An 8,069-nucleotide genomic window follows, 5' to 3' on the forward strand; every position below is an offset into this window, starting at 1 on the left:
TCAATGAGAAAGCTGAAATGACCATTTCATCATTATTCTTTTGCTTAACGACAATTTCAGTATTACAATTATTGAATATTTTTGTGCATAAGCATAAATGACCATTTCATTATTACTTTTTTTTTTTTTTTCTGCTTCACAACCATTTCATTATTACTATTATTGAGTTTTTTTAGTTTTTTTTTTGTCTTTCAATTTTGATATATTATTATTTAGTAAGTTTTTTCAATTGGTTGCATTGATGTCAAGCTTATGATGAGAAGGTAATAAATACAAACAATTCAAGTCTAAATCTTGACATCTTAGATAATTTTCTTTTAGCCTTTTTTGCTTTAGTTAGTTTTCCATACAAATTAGATTGTTTATATTTTTATGTAATTCTTTCTTTGAACTATTGAGTACATTTTTTTATGTTGTTTCTATTCATATACTTTCTATATGAAGATCTTGGACATAACAAATTGTAATTAAGTTGAACAATCTGCACCTATTCTCATCCAATTTTGGAGATATTATTAGACCAACATATTCTTTTACTTTGTGTTGTATTTAGTAGAATTTCATGGACAGTGATTGTGAATTGATTATGGGTATTGCTGTAAATCGGAATGTTGCTATTTGCATGGTTGTCCCTTGTTATTTGATGTGATGCATTCGGCGGGAGGGAAATAATGGGCACTTTGACGATTCAGGAAAAAAAAAATCAGATCTTAAACTATTCTTTTTAATACTCTTTAGGACTAGGTTGTAGTGTTAGGTTTTCATTCTTTTGTTTCAGTTCATGGTTTAATGGACTTTTGTACTTTATTATTTTATTGTAAAAGGGAGCTGTTAGTTCTATTCAGATTATTGTTACACTACATGAATTTTATATTGTTATTGTTGTTACACTACATGAACTTCATTGTAAAAGGGAGCTGCTAGTTATATGCACTGTTTTCAGCCATTAACCAGTTGTTGTAAACCCAGTCACTCTAAAAAATTCATCAAAACCATGCTACAATAGAGAAGGTAAAATTCTTAATGGTGGCATAAAACTATTAAGTCTGTTTCCTTAGATACAGTTTGTTGCATTTAGTTTATTATATGACACACACACACACACATGTTCCTATTAAAAATATTGTTTTACATGTTGACATTATGTATACATGGCACTAAATTACTGTGATAATAACACATATATTCCTATTAAAAATATTGTTTTACATGTTGACATCATGTACACATGGCACTAAACTACTGTGATAATAAGAAACCCCCAACCACATGAAATTTATTTCCCATCAGTTGTTCAACTGCCTTTTAATGTATATCTGCCCCTGTGATATATCTAGTAAGATCTAAAGTTGGATGCATAATGTCTGAGAAAACAAAGAAATCAGTGTTCAAGAATTTTTTTTTTTTTTTTGGTAAATCAATGTTCAAGAAATAATTTGTCATTAAAACAAGATTGAAGAATAGGTGAGATGATTTGAGAATCCATTACCATCATTAGGCAGTGCTAAAATCAGAATGTGCAATTGAGCCTTTCTGCCCTTCAATCCTTCCAGCACGCTCATAAATTGTTTCCAAATCAGTATACATATACCCAAGATACCACGCCTTCCCAGCACTTCTTGACAGGCACCAGAAACCTGCACAGTAGCAATCAGTTGTTTGCGTCAAGCAAATTGTTTTAGAAAGCTTTTGAGGCTCTTACAGAGTACTCAAAATACTCCGGACAAACAGCAAAGTCTTGACTTTCAAATATAGTAGGAAGCCATGTAAATTTTGCAAATATATTATATATTTCTAAGTATTAGAACCAATAAAGGATGTTGAAGGATGTACAAAAGGCTTCATGCATCCTGACACTGACCTTTGTTTTTTTCATAAATTACAGTACATGGCACAGCCCCAGTGCAAATTAAGGCATAAAGATTTTACATTACCTCACGAAAAGCATCAGCATAAGAACTCATATCTATAAGTATGACAAGAACATGCTTCCCGCATTCATAAGCCAAATAATCAGCAGTAGTAAGAGCTATAGGAGTAATAATACGTTCAAATGTAGAGTCATTTTCCTGTAAAAGAGCACATCAGAGGACACAGTTTAGGAATGCAATTCAGAGACTGTATTACTGAACTCATAAAGAAACAAGTATATCAAGATATGGTCCATATGCAGATTTCAAATTATACCACATTCAGAAAGAGCGCCACGCTCTCCATAAAGCCATTTTCCTCAAAATCACGTTTGAAAAACTGTGCAATATTTACACCCATAGCTACAAATTCAATGGCAAAATTGTCCTCTTCTGCATTCTGGAAATTAATAAAGTAGGTCAGCACTATCACTTAAAAGTTAGGGGGGAAGAAAACAACAACAAGCTGATAAGAGACACTGTAACAAAAGTGGTGATGTAAGAAATAATTAACTCAGTGAATTCTAAGGAAAAGGAAACAACTGGATCAGTAGTAAGCAATATCATAAAGCAACGCTTCAATTAAAGCAGCTAGGCTCCTATATTTGAGCCATTTCAACTCTTTCAGAAAATTTAAATTAACTTCATACTACAAATCTGGGCAATTTTACCAAAGAGAAAAAAATTTAAAAGTTCAGTTACTTTAACTCACAAAGAGAAGTAAAAGAAATTGTTCTTATTAATATAATTTGGAAGTTCTATTTGCTAGGAAGGTATATAATTCTAGCACTACATAGATTTCATTGTAAAAGGGAGCTGCTAGTTCTATTCAGATTATTTTTTTTGATAAATAACGGAATTGTATTAATCAAAAAACCAGGTACAACGGGGGTGTATATGGGCAGCAGTGCATCAAACTCCTAAATTACAATGATCGAGCAATTAAAAAAAAATAGAACATGGAAAAAGATTAAAAACAAAACTCCAATCCAGTAAGGTGTGGAGAAGGAGAGATTTAATTTCTGGAATAGACCATTCCTTCCCTTCAAAACATATTGAGTTCCATTCTCTCCTAATTCACCATAAAACACAATGTGGTACAGCCCTCCACAAATCAATTCTTCGATGTCCACCCAAGGAACCTTGCCAACACAAAATAATGTTGTGCATGCATCTAAGTACCCCTAACATAAAAATCAGGAAAAAAAGGCCGATTCATTAGAAGTTATAGGGGGATCCTTTTGGTGCTCTCCTGCATTCAGTCACCCAACCAGTTTAATATTCAGCTATCTTAGCTAATACATATTTGTAAGGCAGATATACCTCAGAAAGATTTTCAGGACTCTCCATTGCTTGACCAAACCAGCCTAGCAACATATCTGAGCAGATATTTCATAATGGAGAAGACCAACAGCAGAGAAAAGTGGAATCTTGTGTCCCTCTAGCAATGGAATTAATGACATCAATTGTATCATCTCCTCATGATAGGTTCTCTCACTAGGTTTGAAGAAAACATTCATGACATCCTTTATTGTTTTTGAAGAAAATGTTCATGGTCCAAAGAAATAAAAAGAGATGGATTGAAGTGCATAACTCATTGAAATAACCTATCATGGAGGTCCTGTTGCTTTCAGCCTAACACACAAAAGCAAAAGTTTCTAATTCCAAATGATCATTTCTGTCAATTATAATTAATGGAACTTCGGCAGAATGATCAACTTGAACAATTCTTAAACCTTAAGGGTCAATAATACAAAATTGAAAGTACTGAATGAGTACAAAACCAGCATGTTGTCACACTCTGGATTAGTAGAAGCAAGGAAAGAAAATTTTCCATTCACTTGTGGACAAGAAGTTAGCTGGTTGTAGCTGGTTGCAGCTGGGTGTACGTAAAAATGGAGTTCACACATTCACTTGTGGTGATACATCTCACTATAAAACTGTGGATATATACAGAAGTCTAGCTTGCTTGTCTTAAAAACTACTATATGAAATAGCGTGGATGCATGGGGCATTGCATTGACGCTATCTTTGAATGACAGTATGACAAAGTGACAGATTTTGGATACTTTTGGACATAGAAATTCATGGTTTAGTCTCCAAAGTGGAGGCCTTCGCCTGCTTGATAAAATGCTTGTGAGAACACTGTATCGGGTTGAGAGAAGAGAGAGGACGTGGCAGAGAAGAGAGTCAGGTAGAGTGCTAATTATGTCATCATCTTCCCTCGGCTTCCTCTGACTCCGTTTCTCTCCTCTCCATGCTAGCTCTGGTCTGAAAGTGTGAGCGCGTGTGTTTTTCGCTTCGGAGAAATATTTGAGTGAGTGAACTGTGAAGTGAGTGAATGAGAAAGAAACTAATTCAGAGCAACAAATTCTGGAAAAGCTCCGACCCGTAAGACCGCTATTCTCACAAAACTCTCTCTCTCTCTCTCTCTCTCTCTCTCTATATATATATATATATATATACACACACACACACACACACACACACACACACACATAAAGCTACAAAGCCCTTGAGGTTATGCTATTGCCTTCTTTTTTTCTTTTTCTTTTTTGGTGTATATATATTATTGCTATTGCTATTAAGTATTAATTGATTTTATCAAAAAAAAGTATTAATCAATATGTTTCTAAAAAAAGCAAAGTTCTTGAGGTTATGCTATTGCCTTTATTTTTTTTGATATGTTAATTTTTGATATTGGAATTAAGTATTAATTAATATGTTTCTCAAAAAAAAAAATTAATTAATATTATCTGTTATTTTCATAATATAATATTAAAATAAGTAATGCTAGAGATATAAACTATTTTACAAAAAAATTTAAAAAGTGTTAATGTGGTGTGTGATTATTGATAAATGAAAAAGTGATGTTAATGGTGGGTCTAGATAAAAACTAGTAAAAAATTGGCCACAACATTAGTTTGTAAAAATGTTGTAAAACAATTGTGTCTGTAACACTACTCTAAAAAAATTATGTAAATCAAAATTTCTTTTTATTATGTTTAATTTGACTCAATTGAATTAATAAATGTCATTGTTTTTTATTATCGACAATTAATATTAGATGTGCTCTTTTTTTTGGTGAACAATATATTAGATGTACTCACCGATCTAAAGGAAAATATTCATTTTGTAAATTAATGTTATGCTAAATGTAAAACTCACTGTGGGGGGATGAACTTGAGCTCAAGCCAAGAGCAAAAGGCTCAACCGATCATATCTTAAAAGATGGGTCCGGTGCAAAGATGTGAATATGAGTGAAGAAGCCTAAGGTATAAAAGACAACTCCCAGGAACAAATCCAATAGGTTCATGGTAGCTACCATTACCGAGGTAATAAGCAAGCCTTTTCACATAGCAAATACGCAAGGAACCACGGGTAACTAGTTCCCCTCTAGTCTGAGATGCCACCATCATCAAACTCGCCTTGGGAAATGCCATGAAGAGATAAGGACCACGAAAGCAGTCACCTCCACATTAATGAGATATTCTCAACCTAATCTCTTTCACATTAAATGTTAATTGACCTACCTGAACAGTGAAGACACCTCCGAAAGTCCTATTTCATGATGAAAGAATGGCAGAACCAAGGGGTGATGAGACAAGTATCCCCAAATCCAGCTGGGAGAGAGGGAAGGAGAAATTGTCTATAAAAGTAAGGGCAGTGCAACAGGAAAAGGGATTCAGTAAAAATTGAGAGAAAAGATTTAAGGAAGAACAAGAGAGAGAAAGTTGTAATAGCAGAATAGGACTAAGAGTTTTAGTTTTCAATCCTATCCTTTGTACCACGGGAAAGTTGTTCTTATATTAATTGAAGCCTTTCTATTCCTTATTATCTTACAATCTGTTGTTTAGATCTTTCATTGTAGAATTTTTTACCTTTTTCCTTTCATAAATTAATTGTTTAAGTCCTTTTCTTTGTCACCATTTGAATAGTGGTCGTTTTTTAGCCCTACACTCGCTTTCTAAGTTCTATTAGTTTCAGTCCTTTGATTTTTTTTTTTTTTTTCATTTCAATCCTCTATACTTCAAGTTAATTTAATTAAAGCCTCTCCATCAATTTCTGTTAAAAATTTCTTTTAAAAAATCTAGAAAATATTTTTCAATCATTAATTTGATTTTTTTTTATAAATAAATTAAAAATTTAAACAATTAATTGCAACATTTAACAAAAGTTAATGAAGAAACCTTAATTGAATAAAATTGAAACTTAAATGACTGAAATAAACAAAAGCAAAGTTAGATGACTGAAATGAATTCTAATTAAATATAGATGGTGAGTTTTTCATTTTAACCTTAATATTAAAAGATTTTGGATTCACTTCTACTTTGGTTACCTAAAAGAAGGGAAAAGGTAGTGGAATGAAAGAGTGTAAAAGAGGATTAAGCTTGTCGACTTCTTATCCTGGGATCCTTAATTTAGTTGTCCCAGTCCTACCACCTATGGCAAGACACATCAAAAGAAAGCTAAACCACAATTTAATCCACTTGATGGTCATTTTTAATTAGCTTCTTCTGATATTTCTTGACAATTTAATTCATTATACCTGCATCATTAGAAAAAGTTGCTGGAACAAAGCAGTTTCACCTAGATAATTAGGTGCAAAACAAGAATTAAGTTACCACTAACATTGTCAACTATAGTCTCCTATTCCTGAATAAAATCAAATCACAATGGTTATATATAACTGAAGATATTAGTGCAATCACTGAACCAATAAACAATGATGGAAAATAGATAATAAATGAAGAAAGATATGAACGGTAATGGAAGAGTTATCATGAAATAGATAACCAGATGGTCTCAGTCGGCCTTTATCTTTGTAATTATATGCCCCTAGTCGGCCTTTCCCTTTGTATGTAACTTACCCATATACATATAAACTTACAATTAAATATGATTATAAAGCCAGCATATCTAACAAGCCTTTATTCCAAAATGCCAAATAGTTCCTCAAATTTTGGGAGGGGAGAAGGATATCCAACGCCCAAACCACAAATTGGTGACACAAGCTAATAAAAAGGCAACCCAAAAACAAAAACAAAAATTACAAGATCTAAAAGCCTTCACTAAAAGAATACTCATCACTTTGACTAGCCAAAGGGATTTCAATATGAGGAACTTCAAAATGACCACGATCTTTATTGATATATGGAGAAATAGAAAATCTAGGAAATAAAAGCAAATGAATTAACAACGTAATGCTGTTTAAACAGGAGAAAAAGAGATATGAGCTAAGCTTCCTCCATCAATGTTTTCATCGCTACTATAGAACTAATCAACAGTCTTTGCAGATACACTGGAGAAGTTCATGTGAGAAAATGCAAAGGCGTGTCCATGCCAAATCTAGCAACTAAATGATATTGTGGGTGTCGTAAGCTCCTTGGGTCACAAATTTCATCTCTAATTTATCCAAGAACTCCAAATACAAATAATAGTTTAGCCAATTTTGATTTCGCTGCATCCTGTAACAAAGTGAAATTCAAAATAGTAGAAGTGTTTATAGCATTTCAGAACTTACACTCACACATCAATGGATTCATTTCTCTAGTATAGAGTTATTGAATGACATGAAGAAGTTAGTCGATCTCAAAAAGGGATCAGCCTTATTGAAGATTGTTTATTCCCAGCTGCCCCCTGATTGAATCAAATGAACATGCTATGCTGACACTCAAGTGTTTCTAAAAGAGCCTTAGTTGGTATTATTACTTCAACCTATTGGCGTATAAGTGTGAAACATAGCAGCCAATGATTACACCCATTCTTCTTGTGGTTGTGAAATATTGAATTCGAAAAATATTAAATTCTTGATATCCCCTTTAGAACTGTTGGCAGAAGCCAATGTCCCAGGGTACTAGGGACTCATTCTGGCTGGAGATTACACTTTTAAGTTTTTGTCACAAAGTAACATAAAATATTGGCTGCCAAGTGCCAACAATATTTCAAATACCTATTGCGCTGATGGAACTCTCAAGGCAGGGTCTTGGAAGGAGTTCATGCTTCCTTTGTAGAGTCAGAACTTTTTATACATAGCCACATTTACAATCTTCCAATTTGTATGCGTCCTTGTCTTTTTTGTATTATAAAAATTGATATGATGGATGAATTTGAAAATATGCTGCTGAAGACAATAAGCTTTATTTAAAATGAGATGTG

General features: G+C 33.0%; 1 pseudogene; it reads right to left on the reverse strand.

The window, feature by feature from the left end:
• Positions 1-997: 997 nt before the first annotated feature.
• On the reverse strand, positions 998-3,515 carry LOC142644514 (V-type proton ATPase subunit B 2-like; annotated as a pseudogene).
• Between the last annotated feature and the right edge of the window lie 4,554 nt (positions 3,516-8,069).

The sequence above is a fragment of the Castanea sativa genome, chromosome 7, assembly GCF_040712315.1.
Source record: "Castanea sativa cultivar Marrone di Chiusa Pesio chromosome 7, ASM4071231v1".
Lineage (NCBI taxonomy): Eukaryota > Viridiplantae > Streptophyta > Magnoliopsida > Fagales > Fagaceae > Castanea > Castanea sativa.